Source organism: Carassius gibelio, chromosome A11 (assembly GCF_023724105.1).
Source record: "Carassius gibelio isolate Cgi1373 ecotype wild population from Czech Republic chromosome A11, carGib1.2-hapl.c, whole genome shotgun sequence".
Lineage (NCBI taxonomy): Eukaryota > Metazoa > Chordata > Actinopteri > Cypriniformes > Cyprinidae > Carassius > Carassius gibelio.
The window spans coordinates 24,923,204-24,938,647 of NC_068381.1; the positions used below are offsets into that span (position 1 = coordinate 24,923,204).

Here is a 15,444-nt window from a genome sequence, read left to right on the forward strand (position 1 = left end):
AGGGAGGGATGGTGGGCTGGAGGGCTCGTGGGCTGGAGGGCTCGTGGGCTGCTGGGCTGGTGGGCTGGAGGGCTGGAGGGCTGGTAGTCTGTTCTCCTGATAACAAGGTGAGAATGAGCAGATATCAATGCTTGCCACCGTCACATCGAAAACCAACAAGTCTGTAACAATCGGGGGTCTTTACTTTTGGTGGGCCAGTGGCGCAATGGATAACGCGTCTGACTACGGATCAGAAGATTCTAGGTTCGACTCCTGGCTGGCTCGCTCTGTGCTTGTTTTTCTCCGGCTTATTTTGTTGTTGTGTTTTTTTTCTCCAAAGTCCAAAAGAAAAGGCAACTCTCTAGGCATTCTTCTATTTTTTCCAAAAAAAGGCACATTCTGCACACCCATTCCGATGTCTAGGGGAGACACGGACATGCAGTCTCACAAAATGCAGGCTGGTGGGCCAGTTGATTCTAGAATGAACAATTTCATCGCTACTCTGTAACCGCTTTACTACTTTGAAGGGTGCAATGCCATGTGGTTTTGATGTCACAGGCTTGCCATTTTGAAGCCTTATCACTAATTGCCACCTGGACATTGAGAATAATTTGTAATCTGCATTAAACTGAACGAGCGAATAATCAGCATATTAAAAATTGGTCTCACTTTCATTATTAACCTCACAACATGTCAGTTTTGTACCTTGACAGACCGACGATAGGCAGTTTTTCCTCTAGATAACGGTTGCCATGTGTGTTTTCAGATGCATGACACAAGTATTTTCACCTGGACAAGACCTTAATTACCAGTTCGAGGTATAAATTCAGCAATCACAGGATTCTGGCCAAAAAACTGAACCATGTGTGAGTCAACAAACATGTCCCTTGAATGCATGCAACACTATATATTTCAGTAAACCGTCCCTTCGGATGATTCTTGTATTGCCAAATTATTATCACATTGTTACAGTCACACACCAAAAGCAACAGGCCACTACAAATCCCTGCGCCCACACTGGCCACATTTATGGAAAGTGGCCCACAAGCTTGTGGCCAGTTAAAGCTGGCCAGTTCCCATATGGGCTGGAGGGCTCGTGGGCTGGTGGGCAGGAGGGCTGGAGGGCTGGTGGGCTGGAGGGCTGGTAGTCTGTTCTCCTGATAACAAGGTGAGAATGAGCAGACATCAATGCTTGCCACCGTCACATCGAAAACCAACAAGTCTGTAACAATCGGGGGTCTTTACTAATGGTGGGCCAGTGGCGCAATGGATAACGCGTCTGACTACGGATCAGAAGATTCTAGGTTCGACTCCTGGCTGGCTCGCTCTGTGCTTGTTTTTCTCCGGCTTATTTTGTTGTTGTGTTTTTTTTCTCCAAAGTCCAAAAGAAAAGGCAACTCTCTAGGCATTCTTCTATTTTTTTCAAAAAAAGGCACATTCTGCACACCCATTCAGATGTCTAGGGGAGACACGGACATGCTTTGGTATTGCCATTCGTCTCACAAAATGCAGGCTGGTGGGCCAGTTGATTCTAGAAAGAACAATTTCATCGCTACTCTGTAACCGCTTTACTACTTTGAAGGGTGCAATGCCATGTGGTTTTGATGTCACAGGCTTGCCATTTTGAAGCCTTATCACTAATTGCCACCTGGACATTGAGAATAATTTGTAATCTGCATTAAACTGAACGAGCGAATAATCAGCAATTTTGCGGATTAAAAATTGGTCTCACTTTCATTATTAACCTCACAACATGTCAGTTTTGTACCTTGACAGACCGACGATAGGCAGTTTTTCCTCTAGATAACGGTTGCCATGTGTGTTTTCAGATGCATGACACAAGTATTTTCACCTGGACAAGACCTTAATTACCAGTTCGAGGTATAAATTCAGCAATCACAGGATTCTGGCCAAAAAACTGAACCATGTGTGAGTCAACAAACATGTCCCTTGAATGCATGCAACACTATATATTTCAGTAAACCGTCCCTTCGGATGATTCTTGTATTGCCAAATTATTATCACATTGTTACAGTCACACACCAAAAGCAACAGGCCACTACAAAACCCTGCGCCCACACTGGCCACATTTATGGAAAGTGGCCCACAAGCTTGTGGCCAGTTAAAGCTGGCCAGTTCCCATATGGTCTAGCAGTTAGGATTCCTGGTTTTCTCGTACGCAGCCAGGGGTTGACTCCAGTTTTTCCTCTAGATAAAGGTTGCCGTGTGTGTTTTCAAATGGATGACACGAGTATTTTCACTTGGACAAGAGCTTAATTACCAGTTTGAGGAATCAATTCTGTAATCACAGGAATCTGCCCAAATACACTGAACCCCCGGGTTGAGTGAAAAAACAGATTCCCTGAATGCATACAACACTATATAATTCAGAAAACCGTCCTTTTGGATAATTCTTGTTTTGCCAAATTATTATCACATTGTTACAGTCACAGAACTAAAGCAACAGGCCACTACAAGGTCCTGCGCCCACGCTGACCACATGTATGGAAAGTGCGCCAGAAGCCCATGGCCAGTTTAAAGTGTCCAGATCCCATATGGTCTAGCGGTTAGGATTCCTGGTTTTCACCCAGGCGGCCCGGGTTCAACTCCCGGTATGGGAATGCATGCTCCTTTTTGCTTCCCTCCTCAAAAATCCAGCAAATCTTCCTGCACCAGAAGTGACTTTTTGGCCAGCAGTAGAGCTACAGAACCCTGATATGTCGAGGTTCTGACTAGTCCTTAGCCCCTTCGATAGCTCAGCTGGTAGAGCGGAGGACTGTAGGTTGGAGTGTTGGCCATCCTTAGGTCGCTGGTTCAACTCCGGCTCGAAGGAGGTGTTTTTTTCATGTTCCCACCAATGTTTTGGCTTGGAGCTGGCTTTCTCACAGCTGTCAGCAGAGCTTGAATTCGCAGTCCACAATTGGAAGGCAAAAGAGCTTTCCCTGACCGGGAATCGAACCCGGGCCGCGGCGGTGAGAGCGCCGAATCCTAACCACTAGACCACCAGGGAGGGATGGTGGGCTGGAGGGCTCGTGGGCTGCTGGGCTGGTGGGCTGGAGGGCTGGAGGGCTGGTAGTCTGTTCTCCTGATAACAAGGTGAGAATGAGCAGACATCAATGCTTGCCACCGTCACATCGAAAACCAACAAGTCTGTAACAATCGGGGGTCTTTACTTTTGGTGGGCCAGTGGCGCAATGGATAACGCGTCTGACTACGGATCAGAAGATTCTAGGTTCGACTCCTGGCTGGCTCGCTCTGTGCTTGTTTTTCTCCGGCTTATTTTGTTGTTGTGTTTTTTTTCTCCAAAGTCCAAAAGAAAAGGCAACTCTCTAGGCATTCTTCTATTTTTTCCAAAAAAAGGCACATTCTGCACACCCATTCCGATGTCTAGGGGAGACACGGACATGCAGTCTTACAAAATGCAGGCTGGTGGGCCAGTTGATTCTAGAATGAACAATTTCATCGCTACTCTGTAACCGCTTTACTACTTTGAAGGGTGCAATGCCATGTGGTTTTGATGTCACAGGCTTGCCATTTTGAAGCCTTATCACTAATTGCCACCTGGACATTGAGAATAATTTGTAATCTGCATTAAACTGAACGAGCGAATAATCAGCATATTAAAAATTGGTCTCACTTTCATTATTAACCTCACAACATGTCAGTTTTGTACCTTGACAGACCGACGATAGGCAGTTTTTCCTCTAGATAACGGTTGCCATGTGGGTTTTCAGATGCATGACACAAGTATTTTCACCTGGACAAGACCTTAATTACCAGTTCGAGGTATAAATTCAGCAATCACAGGATTCTGGCCAAAAAACTGAACCATGTGTGAGTCAACAAACATGTCCCTTGAATGCATGCAACACTATATATTTCAGTAAACCGTCCCTTCGGATGATTCTTGTATTGCCAAATTATTATCACATTGTTACAGTCACACACCAAAAGCAACAGGCCACTACAAAACCCTGCGCCCACACTGGCCACATTTATGGAAAGTGGCCCGCAAGCTTGTGGCCAGTTAAAGCTGGCCAGTTCCCATATGGGCTGGAGGGCTCGTGGGCTGGTGGGCAGGAGGGCTGGAGGGCTGTTGGGCTGTTGGGCTGGTGGGCTGGTGGGCTGGTGGGCTGGTGGGCTGGAGGGCTGGTAGTCTGTTCTCCTGATAACAAGGTGAGAATGAGCAGACATCAATGCTTGCCACCGTCACATCGAAAACCAACAAGTCTGTAACAATCGGGGGTCTTTACTAATGGTGGGCCAGTGGCGCAATGGATAACGCGTCTGACTACGGATCAGAAGATTCTAGGTTCGACTCCTGGCTGGCTCGCTCTGTGCTTGTTTTTCTCCGGCTTATTTTGTTGTTGTGTTTTTTTTCTCCAAAGTCCAAAAGAAAAGGCAACTCTCTAGGCATTCTTCTATTTTTTCCAAAAAAAGGCACATTCTGCACACCCATTCCGATGTCTAGGGGAGACACGGACATGCTTTGGTATTGCCATTCGTCTCACAAAATGCAGGCTGGTGGGCCAGTTGATTCTAGAAAGAACAATTTCATCGCTACTCTGTAACCGATTTACTACTTTGAAGGGTGCAATGCCATGTGGTTTTGATGTCACAGGCTTGCCATTTTGAAGCATTATCACTAATTGCCACCTGGACATTGAGAATAATTTGTAATCTGCATTAAACTGAACGAGCGAATAATCAGCAATTTTGCGGATTAAAAATTGGTCTCACTTTCATTATTAACCTCACAACATGTCAGTTTTGTACCTTGACAGACCGACGATAGGCAGTTTTTCCTCTAGATAACGGTTGCCATGTGTGTTTTCAGATGCATGACACAAGTATTTTCACCTGGACAAGACCTTAATTACCAGTTCGAGGTATAAATTCAGCAATCACAGGATTCTGGCCAAAAAACTGAACCATGTGTGAATCAACAAACATGTCCCTTGAATGCATGCAACACTATATATTTCAGTAAACCGTCCCTTCGGATGATTCTTGTATTGCCAAATTATTATCACATTGTTACAGTCACACACCAAAAGCAACAGGCCACTACAAAACCCTGCGCCCACACTGGCCACATTTATGGAAAGTGGCCCACAAGCTTGTGGCCAGTTAAAGCTGGCCAGTTCCCATATGGTCTAGCAGTTAGGATTCCTGGTTTTCTTGTACGCAGCCAGGGGTTGACTCCAGTTTTTCCTCTAGATAAAGGTTGCCGTGTGTGTTTTCAAATGGATGACACAAGTATTTTCACTTGGACAAGAGCTTAATTACCAGTTTGAGGAATCAATTCTGCAATCACAGGAATCTGCCCAAATACACTGAACCCCCGGGTTGAGTGAAAAAACAGATTCCCTGAATACATACAACACTATATAATTCAGAAAACCGTCCTTTTGGATAATTCTTGTTTTGCCAAATTATTATCACATTGTTACAGTCACAGAACTAAAGCAACAGGCCACTACAAGGTCCTGCGCCCACGCTGACCACATGTATGGAAAGTGCGCCAGAAGCCCATGGCCAGTTTAAAGTGTCCAGATCCCATATGGTCTAGCGGTTAGGATTCCTGGTTTTCACCCAGGCGGCCCGGGTTCAACTCCCCGGTATGGGAATGCGTGCTCCTTTTTGCTTCCCTCCTCAAAAATCCAGCAAATCTTCCTGCACCAGAAGTGACTTTTTGGCCAGCAGTAGAGCTACAGAACCCTGATATGTCGAGGTTCTGACTAGCCCTTAGCCCCTTCGATAGCTCAGCTGGTAGAGCGGAGGACTGTAGGTTGGAGTGTTGGCCATCCTTAGGTCGCTGGTTCAACTCCGGCTCGAAGGAGGTGTTTTTTTCATGTTCCCACCAATGTTTTGGCTTGGAGCTGGCTTTCTCACATCTGTCAGCAGAGCTTGAATTCGCAGTCCACAATTGGAAGGCAAAAGAGCTTTCCCTGACCGGGAATCGAACCCGGGCCGCGGCGGTGAGAGCGCCGAATCCTAACCACTAGACCACCAGGGAGGGATGGTGGGCTGGAGGGCTCGTGGGCTGCTGGGCTGGTGGGCTGGAGGGCTGGAGGGCTGGAGGGCTGGTAGTCTGTTCTCCTGATAACAAGGTGAGAATGAGCAGACATCAATGCTTGCCACCGTCACATCGAAAACCAACAAGTCTGTAACAATCGGGGGTCTTTACTTTTGGTGGGCCAGTGGCGCAATGGATAACGCGTCTGACTACGGATCAGAAGATTCTAGGTTCGACTCCTGGCTGGCTCGCTCTGTGCTTGTTTTTCTCCGGCTTATTTTGTTGTTGTGTTTTTTTACTCCAAAGTCCAAAAGAAAAGGCAACTCTCTAGGCATTCTTCTATTTTTTCCAAAAAAAGGCACATTCTGCACACCCATTCCGATGTCTAGGGGAGACACGGACATGCTTTGGTATTGCCATTCGTCTCACAAAATGCAGGCTGGTGGGCCAGTTGATTCTAGAATGAACAATTTCATCGCTACTCTGTAACCGCTTTACTACTTTGAAGGGTGCAATGCCATGTGGTTTTGATGTCACAGGCTTGCCATTTTGAAGCCTTATCACTAATTGCCACCTGGACATTGAGAATAATTTGTAATCTGCATTAAACTGAACGAGCGAATAATCAGCATATTAAAAATTGGTCTCACTTTCATTATTAACCTCACAACATGTCAGTTTTGTACCTTGACAGACCGACGATAGGCAGTTTTTCCTCTAGATAACGGTTGCCATGTGTGTTTTCAGATGCATGACACAAGTATTTTCACCTGGACAAGACCTTAATTACCAGTTCGAGGTATAAATTCAGCAATCACAGGATTCTGGCCAAAAAACTGAACCATGTGTGAGTCAACAAACATGTCCCTTGAATGCATGCAACACTATATATTTCAGTAAACCGTCCCTTCGGATGATTCTTGTATTGCCAAATTATTATCACATTGTTACAGTCACACACCAAAAGCAACAGGCCACTACAAAACCCTGCGCCCACACTGGCCACATTTATGGAAAGTGGCCCACAAGCTTGTGGCCAGTTAAAGCTGGCCAGTTCCCATATGGTCTAGCAGTTAGGATTCCTGGTTTTCTTGTACGCAGCCAGGGGTTGACTCCAGTTTTTCCTCTAGATAAAGGTTACCGTGTGTGTTTTCAAATGGATGACACGAGTATTTTCACTTGGACAATAGCTTAATTACCAGTTTGAGGAATCAATTCTGCAATCACAGGAATCTGCGCAAATACACTGAACCCCCGGGTTGAGTGAAAAAACAGATTCCCTGAATGCATACAACACTATATAATTCAGAAAACCGTCCTTTTGCATAATTCTTAATTCATAATTCAGCTGGAGGGCTCGTGGGCTGGTGGGCTGGTGGGCTGGAGGGCTGGTAGTCTGTTCTCCTGATAACAAGGTGAGAATGAGCAGACATCAATGCTTGCCACCGTCACATCGAAAACCAACAAGTCTGTAACAATTCCACAATTGGAAGGCAAAAGAGCTTTCCCTGACCGGGAATCGAACCCGGGCTGCGGCGGTGTAGGCTCAGCTGGTAGAGCGGAGGACTGTAGGTTGGAGTGTTGGCCATCCGTAGGTCGCTGGTTCAACTCCGGCTCGAAGGAGGTGTTTTTTTTCATGTTCCCACCAATGTTTTGGCTTGGAGCTGGCTTTCTCACAGCTGTCAACAGAGCTTGAATTCGCAGTCCACAATTGGAAGGCAAAAGAGCTTTCCCTGACCGGGAATCGAACCCGGGCCGCGGCGGTGAGAGCGCCGAATCCTAACCACTAGACCACCAGGGATGGATGGTGGGCTGGAGGGCTCGTGGGCTGGTGGGCTGGTGGGCAGGAGGGCTGGTGGGCTGGTGGGCTGGTGGGCTGGTAGTCTGTTCTCCTGATAACAAGGTGAGAATGAGCAGACATCAATGCTTGCCACCGTCACATCGAAAACCAACAAGTCTGTAACAATTCCACAATTGGAAGGCAAAAGAGCTTTCCCTGACCGGGAATCGAACCCAGGCTGCGGCGGTGAGAGCGCCGAATCCTAACCACTAGACCACCAGGGAGGGATGGTGGGCTGGAGGGCTCGTGGGCTGCTGGGCTGGTGGGCTGGAGGGCTGGAGGGCTGGAGGGCTGGAGGGCTGGTAGTCTGTTCTCCTGATAACAAGGTGAGAATGAGCAGACATCAATGCTTGCCACCGTCACATCGAAAACCAACAAGTCTGTAACAATCGGGGGTCTTTACTTTTGGTGGGCCAGTGGCGCAATGGATAACGCATCTGACTACGGATCAGAAGATTCTAGGTTCGACTCCTGGCTGGCTCGCTCTGTGCTTGTTTTTCTCCGGCTTATTTTGTTGTTGTGTTTTTTTTCTCCAAAGTCCAAAAGAAAAGGCAACTCTCTAGGCATTCTTCTATTTTTTCCAAAAAAAGGCACATTCTGCACACCCATTCCGATGTCTAGGGGAGACACGGACATGCTTTGGTATTGCCATTCGTCTCACAAAATGCAGGCTGGTGGGCCAGTTGATTCTAGAATGAACAATTTCATCGCTACTCTGTAACCGCTTTACTACTTTGAAGGGTGCAATGCCATGTGGTTTTGATATCACAGGCTTGCCATTTTGAAGCCTTATCACTAATTGCCACCTGGACATTGAGAATAATTTGTAATCTGCATTAAACTGAACGAGCGAATAATCAGCAATTTTGCGGATTAAAAATTGGTCTCACTTTCATTATTAACCTCACAACATGTCAGTTTTGTACCTTGACAGACCGACGATAGGCAGTTTTTCCTCTAGATAACGGTTGCCATGTGTGTTTTCAGATGCATGACACAAGTATTTTCACCTGGACAAGACCTTAATTACCAGTTCGAGGTATAAATTCAGCAATCACAGGATTCTGGCCAAAAAACTGAACCATGTGTGAGTCAACAAACATGTCCCTTGAATGCATGCAACACTATATATTTCAGTAAACCGTTCCTTCGGATGATACTTGTATTGCCAAATTATTATCACATTGTTACAGTCACACACCAAAAGCAACAGGCCACTACAAAACCCTGCGCCCACACTGGCCACATTTATGGAAAGTGGCCCACAAGCTTGTGGCCAGTTAAAGCTGGCCAGTTCCCATATGGTCTAGCAGTTAGGATTCCTGGTTTTCTCGTACGCAGCCAGGGGTTGACTCCAGTTTTTCCTCTAGATAAAGGTTGCCGTGTGTGTTTTCAAATGGATGACACGAGTATTTTCACTTGGACAAGAGCTTAATTACCAGTTTGAGGAATCAATTCTGCAATCACAGGAATCTGCCCAAATACACTGAACCCCCGGGTTGAGTGAAAAAACAGATTCCCTGAATGCATACAACACTATATAATTCAGAAAACCGTCCTTTTGGATTAATTCTTGTTTTGCCAAATTATTATCACATTGTTACAGTCACAGAACTAAAGCAACAGGCCACTACAAGGTCCTGCGCCCACGCTGACCACATGTATGGAAAGTGCGCCAGAAGCCCATGGCCAGTTTAAAGTGTCCAGATCCCATATGGTCTAGCGGTTAGGATTCCTGGTTTTCACCCAGGCGGCCCGGGTTCAACTCCCGGTATGGGAATGCATGCTCCTTTTTGCTTCCCTCCTCAAAAATCCAGCAATTCTTCCTGCACCAGAAGTGACTTTTTGGCCAGCAGTAGAGCTCCAGAACCCTGATATGTCGAGGTTCTGACTAGTCCTTAGCCCCTTCGATAGCTCAGCTGGTAGAGCGGAGGACTGTAGGTTGGAGTGTTGGCCATCCTTAGGTCGCTGGTTCAACTCCGGCTCGAAGGAGGTGTTTTTTTCATGTTCCCACCAATGTTTTGGCTTGGAGCTGGCTTTCTCACAGCTGTCAGCAGAGCTTGAATTCGCAGTCCACAATTGGAAGGCAAAAGAGCTTTCCCTGACCGGGAATCGAACCCGGGCCGCGGCGGTGAGAGCGCCGAATCCTAACCACTAGACCACCAGGGAGGGATGGTGGGCTGGAGGGCTCGTGGGCTGCTGGGCTGGTGGGCTGGAGGGCTGGAGGGCTGGTAGTCTGTTCTCCTGATAACAAGGTGAGAATGAGCAGACATCAATGCTTGCCACCGTCACATCGAAAACCAACAAGTCTGTAACAATCGGGGGTCTTTACTTTTGGTGGGCCAGTGGCGCAATGGATAACGCGTCTGACTACGGATCAGAAGATTCTAGGTTCGACTCCTGGCTGGCTCGCTCTGTGCTTGTTTTTCTCCGGCTTATTTTGTTGTTGTGTTTTTTTTCTCCAAAGTCCAAAAGAAAAGGCAACTCTCTAGGCATTCTTCTATTTTTTCCAAAAAAAGGCACATTCTGCACACCCATTCCGATGTCTAGGGGAGACACGGACATGCAGTCTTACAAAATGCAGGCTGGTGGGCCAGTTGATTCTAGAATGAACAATTTCATCGCTACTCTGTAACCGCTTTACTACTTTGAAGGGTGCAATGCCATGTGGTTTTGATGTCACAGGCTTGCCATTTTGAAGCCTTATCACTAATTGCCACCTGGACATTGAGAATAATTTGTAATCTGCATTAAACTGAACGAGCGAATAATCAGCATATTAAAAATTGGTCTCACTTTCATTATTAACCTCACAACATGTCAGTTTTGTACCTTGACAGACCGACGATAGGCAGTTTTTCCTCTAGATAACGGTTGCCATGTGTGTTTTCAGATGCATGACACAAGTATTTTCACCTGGACAAGACCTTAATTACCAGTTCGAGGTATAAATTCAGCAATCACAGGATTCTGGCCAAAAAACTGAACCATGTGTGAGTCAACAAACATGTCCCTTGAATGCATGCAACACTATATATTTCAGTAAACCGTCCCTTCGGATGATTCTTGTATTGCCAAATTATTATCACATTGTTACAGTCACACACCAAAAGCAACAGGCCACTACAAAACCCTGCGCCCACACTGGCCACATTTATGGAAAGTGGCCCGCAAGCTTGTGGCCAGTTAAAGCTGGCCAGTTCCCATATGGGCTGGAGGGCTCGTGGGCTGGTGGGCAGGAGGGCTGGAGGGCTGTTGGGCTGGTGGGCTGGTGGGCTGGTGGGCTGGAGGGCTGGTGGGCTGGAGGGCTGGTAGTCTGTTCTCCTGATAACAAGGTGAGAATGAGCAGACATCAATGCTTGCCACCGTCACATCGAAAACCAACAAGTCTGTAACAATCGGGGGTCTTTACTAATGGTGGGCCAGTGGCGCAATGGATAACGCGTCTGACTACGGATCAGAAGATTCTAGGTTCGACTCCTGGCTGGCTCGCTCTGTGCTTGTTTTTCTCCGGCTTATTTTGTTGTTGTGTTTTTTTTCTCCAAAGTCCAAAAGAAAAGGCAACTCTCTAGGCATTCTTCTATTTTTTCCAAAAAAAGGCACATTCTGCACACCCATTCCGATGTCTAGGGGAGACACGGACATGCTTTGGTATTGCCATTCGTCTCACAAAATGCAGGCTGGTGGGCCAGTTGATTCTAGAAAGAACAATTTCATCGCTACTCTGTAACCGCTTTACTACTTTGAAGGGTGCAATGCCATGTGGTTTTTATGTCACAGGCTTGCCATTTTGAAGCATTATCACTAATTGCCACCTGGACATTGAGAATAATTTGTAATCTGCATTAAACTGAACGAGCGAATAATCAGCAATTTTGCGGATTAAAAATTGGTCTCACTTTCATTATTAACCTCACAACATGTCAGTTTTGTACCTTGACAGACCGACGATAGGCAGTTTTTCCTCTAGATAACGGTTGCCATGTGTGTTTTCAGATGCATGACACAAGTATTTTCACCTGGACAAGACCTTAATTACCAGTTCGAGGTATAAATTCAGCAATCACAGGATTCTGGCCAAAAAACTGAACCATGTGTGAATCAACAAACATGTCCCTTGAATGCATGCAACACTATATATTTCAGTAAACCGTCCCTTCGGATGATTCTTGTATTGCCAAATTATTATCACATTGTTACAGTCACACACCAAAAGCAACAGGCCACTACAAAACCCTGCGCCCACACTGGCCACATTTATGGAAAGTGGCCCACAAGCTTGTGGCCAGTTAAAGCTGGCCAGTTCCCATATGGTCTAGCAGTTAGGATTCCTGGTTTTCTTGTACGCAGCCAGGGGTTGACTCCAGTTTTTCCTCTAGATAAAGGTTGCCGTGTGTGTTTTCAAATGGATGACACGAGTATTTTCACTTGGACAAGAGCTTAATTACCAGTTTGAGGAATCAATTCTGCAATCACAGGAATCTGCCCAAATACACTGAACCCCCGGGTTGAGTGAAAAAACAGATTCCCTGAATGCATACAACACTATATAATTCAGAAAACCGTCCTTTTGGATAATTCTTGTTTTGCCAAATTATTATCACATTGTTACAGTCACAGAACTAAAGCAACAGGCCACTACAAGGTCCTGCGCCCACGCTGACCACATGTATGGAAAGTGCGCCAGAAGCCCATGGCCAGTTTAAAGTGTCCAGATCCCATATGGTCTAGCGGTTAGGATTCCTGGTTTTCTCCCAGGCGGCCCGGGTTCAACTCCCCGGTATGGGAATGCGTGCTCCTTTTTGCTTCCCTCCTCAAAAATCCAGCAAATCTTCCTGCACCAGAAGTGACTTTTTGGCCAGCAGTAGAGCTACAGAACCCTGATATGTCGAGGTTCTGACTAGCCCTTAGCCCCTTCGATAGCTCAGCTGGTAGAGCGGAGGACTGTAGGTTGGAGTGTTGGCCATCCTTAGGTCGCTGGTTCAACTCCGGCTCGAAGGAGGTGTTTTTTTCATGTTCCCACCAATGTTTTGGCTTGGAGCTGGCTTTCTCACATCTGTCAGCAGAGCTTGAATTCGCAGTCCACAATTGGAAGGCAAAAGAGCTTTCCCTGACCGGGAATCGAACCCGGGCCGCGGCGGTGAGAGCGCCGAATCCTAACCACTAGACCACCAGGGAGGGATGGTGGGCTGGAGGGCTCGTGGGCTGCTGGGCTGGTGGGCTGGAGGGCTGGAGGGCTGGTAGTCTGTTCTCCTGATAACAAGGTGAGAATGAGCAGACATCAATGCTTGCCACCGTCACATCGAAAACCAACAAGTCTGTAACAATCGGGGGTCTTTACTTTTGGTGGGCCAGTGGCGCAATGGATAACGCGTCTGACTACGGATCAGAAGATTCTAGGTTCAACTCCTGGCTGGCTCGCTCTGTGCTTGTTTTTCTCCGGCTTATTTTGTTGTTGTGTTTTTTTACTCCAAAGTCCAAAAGAAAAGGCAACTCTCTAGGCATTCTTCTATTTTTTCCAAAAAAAGGCACATTCTGCACACCCATTCCGATGTCTAGGGGAGACACGGACATGCTTTGGTATTGCCATTCGTCTCACAAAATGCAGGCTGGTGGGCCAGTTGATTCTAGAATGAACAATTTCATCGCTACTCTGTAACCGCTTTACTACTTTGAAGGGTGCAATGCCATGTGGTTTTGATGTCACAGGCTTGCCATTTTGAAGCCTTATCACTAATTGCCACCTGGACATTGAGAATAATTTGTAATCTGCATTAAACTGAACGAGCGAATAATCAGCATATTAAAAATTGGTCTCACTTTCATTATTAACCTCACAACATGTCAGTTTTGTACCTTGACAGACCGACGATAGGCAGTTTTTCCTCTAGATAACGGTTGCCATGTGTGTTTTCAGATGCATGACACAAGTATTTTCACCTGGACAAGACCTTAATTACCAGTTCGAGGTATAAATTCAGCAATCACAGGATTCTGGCCAAAAAACTGAACCATGTGTGAGTCAACAAACATGTCCCTTGAATGCATGCAACACTATATATTTCAGTAAACCGTCCCTTCGGATGATTCTTGTATTGCCAAATTATTATCACATTGTTACAGTCACACACCAAAAGCAACAGGCCACTACAAAACCCTGCGCCCACACTGGCCACATTTATGGAAAGTGGCCCACAAGCTTGTGGCCAGTTAAAGCTGGCCAGTTCCCATATGGTCTAGCAGTTAGGATTCCTGGTTTTCTTGTACGCAGCCAGGGGTTGACTCCAGTTTTTCCTCTAGATAAAGGTTACCGTGTGTGTTTTCAAATGGATGACACGAGTATTTTCACTTGGACAAGAGCTTAATTACCAGTTTGAGGAATCAATTCTGCAATCACAGGAATCTGCCCAAATACACTGAACCCCCGGGTTGAGTGAAAAAACAGATTCCCTGAATGCATACAACACTATATAATTCAGAAAACCGTCCTTTTGCATAATTCTTAATTCATAATTCAGCTGGAGGGCTCGTGGGCTGGTGGGCTGGTGGGCTGGTGGGCTGGAGGGCTGGTAGTCTGTTCTCCTGATAACAAGGTGAGAATGAGCAGACATCAATGCTTGCCACCGTCACATCGAAAACCAACAAGTCTGTAACAATTCCACAATTGGAAGGCAAAAGAGCTTTCCCTGACCGGGAATCGAACCCGGGCTGCGGCGGTGTAGGCTCAGCTGGTAGAGCGGAGGACTGTAGGTTGGAGTGTTGGCCATCCGTAGGTCGCTGGTTCAACTCCGGCTCGAAGGAGGTGTTTTTTTTCATGTTCCCACTAATGTTTTGGCTTGGAGCTGGCTTTCTCACAGCTGTCAACAGAGCTTGAATTCGCAGTCCACAATTGGAAGGCAAAAGAGCTTTCCCTGACCGGGAATCGAACCCGGGCCGCGGCGGTGAGAGCGCCGAATCCTAACCACTAGACCACCAGGGATGGATGGTGGGCTGGAGGGCTCGTGGGCTGGTGGGCTGGTGGGCAGGAGGGCTGGTGGGCTGGTGGGCTGGTGGGCTGGAGGGCTCGTGGGCTGGTGGGCTGGTAGTCTGTTCTCCTGATAACAAGGTGAGAATGAGCAGACATCAATGCTTGCCACCGTCACATCGAAAACCAACAAGTCTGTAACAATTCCACAATTGGAAGGCAAAAGAGCTTTCCCTGACCGGGAATCGAACCCAGGCTGCGGCGGTGAGAGCGCCGAATCCTAACCACTAGACCACCAGGGAGGGATGGTGGGCTGGAGGGCTCGTGGGCTGCTGGGCTGGTGGGCTGGAGGGCTGGAGGGCTGGAGGGCTGGAGGGCTGGTAGTCTGTTCTCCTGATAACAAGGTGAGAATGAGCAGACATCAATGCTTGCCACCGTCACATCGAAAACCAACAAGTCTGTAACAATCGGGGGTCTTTACTTTTGGTGGGCCAGTGGCGCAATGGATAACGCATCTGACTACGGATCAGAAGATTCTAGGTTCGACTCCTGGCTGGCTCGCTCTGTGCTTGTTTTTCTCCGGCTTATTTTGTTGTTGTGTTTTTTTTCTCCAAAGTCCAAAAGAAAAGGCAACTCTCTAGG

General features: G+C 46.9%; 15 non-coding genes across 15 annotated transcripts; 9 read left to right on the forward strand and 6 right to left on the reverse strand.

The window, feature by feature from the left end:
- Window positions 1-191: 191 nt before the first annotated feature.
- trnar-acg (transfer RNA arginine (anticodon ACG)) lies at window positions 192-264 on the forward strand. The gene has a single exon. It is a non-coding gene; the product is annotated as a tRNA-Arg (tRNA).
- A 967-nt stretch (window positions 265-1,231) lies between these two features.
- Window positions 1,232-1,304, forward strand: trnar-acg (transfer RNA arginine (anticodon ACG)). Its single transcript has one exon. It is a non-coding gene; the product is annotated as a tRNA-Arg (tRNA).
- Window positions 1,305-2,528: 1,224 nt separating this feature from the next.
- On the forward strand, window positions 2,529-2,600 carry trnae-uuc (transfer RNA glutamic acid (anticodon UUC)). Its single transcript has one exon. It is a non-coding gene; the product is annotated as a tRNA-Glu (tRNA).
- A 317-nt stretch (window positions 2,601-2,917) lies between these two features.
- Window positions 2,918-2,989, reverse strand: trnae-cuc (transfer RNA glutamic acid (anticodon CUC)). The gene has a single exon. It is a non-coding gene; the product is annotated as a tRNA-Glu (tRNA).
- A 170-nt stretch (window positions 2,990-3,159) lies between these two features.
- Window positions 3,160-3,232, forward strand: trnar-acg (transfer RNA arginine (anticodon ACG)). Its single transcript has one exon. It is a non-coding gene; the product is annotated as a tRNA-Arg (tRNA).
- A 1,007-nt stretch (window positions 3,233-4,239) lies between these two features.
- On the forward strand, window positions 4,240-4,312 carry trnar-acg (transfer RNA arginine (anticodon ACG)). The gene has a single exon. It is a non-coding gene; the product is annotated as a tRNA-Arg (tRNA).
- A 1,614-nt stretch (window positions 4,313-5,926) lies between these two features.
- Window positions 5,927-5,998, reverse strand: trnae-cuc (transfer RNA glutamic acid (anticodon CUC)). The gene has a single exon. It is a non-coding gene; the product is annotated as a tRNA-Glu (tRNA).
- Window positions 5,999-6,176: 178 nt separating this feature from the next.
- Window positions 6,177-6,249, forward strand: trnar-acg (transfer RNA arginine (anticodon ACG)). Its single transcript has one exon. It is a non-coding gene; the product is annotated as a tRNA-Arg (tRNA).
- Window positions 6,250-7,727: 1,478 nt separating this feature from the next.
- Window positions 7,728-7,799, reverse strand: trnae-cuc (transfer RNA glutamic acid (anticodon CUC)). Its single transcript has one exon. It is a non-coding gene; the product is annotated as a tRNA-Glu (tRNA).
- A 1,747-nt stretch (window positions 7,800-9,546) lies between these two features.
- Window positions 9,547-9,618, forward strand: trnae-uuc (transfer RNA glutamic acid (anticodon UUC)). The gene has a single exon. It is a non-coding gene; the product is annotated as a tRNA-Glu (tRNA).
- A 317-nt stretch (window positions 9,619-9,935) lies between these two features.
- trnae-cuc (transfer RNA glutamic acid (anticodon CUC)) lies at window positions 9,936-10,007 on the reverse strand. The gene has a single exon. It is a non-coding gene; the product is annotated as a tRNA-Glu (tRNA).
- A 170-nt stretch (window positions 10,008-10,177) lies between these two features.
- On the forward strand, window positions 10,178-10,250 carry trnar-acg (transfer RNA arginine (anticodon ACG)). Its single transcript has one exon. It is a non-coding gene; the product is annotated as a tRNA-Arg (tRNA).
- A 1,007-nt stretch (window positions 10,251-11,257) lies between these two features.
- Window positions 11,258-11,330, forward strand: trnar-acg (transfer RNA arginine (anticodon ACG)). The gene has a single exon. It is a non-coding gene; the product is annotated as a tRNA-Arg (tRNA).
- A 1,614-nt stretch (window positions 11,331-12,944) lies between these two features.
- trnae-cuc (transfer RNA glutamic acid (anticodon CUC)) lies at window positions 12,945-13,016 on the reverse strand. The gene has a single exon. It is a non-coding gene; the product is annotated as a tRNA-Glu (tRNA).
- A 1,729-nt stretch (window positions 13,017-14,745) lies between these two features.
- On the reverse strand, window positions 14,746-14,817 carry trnae-cuc (transfer RNA glutamic acid (anticodon CUC)). The gene has a single exon. It is a non-coding gene; the product is annotated as a tRNA-Glu (tRNA).
- Window positions 14,818-15,444: the final 627 nt, after the last annotated feature.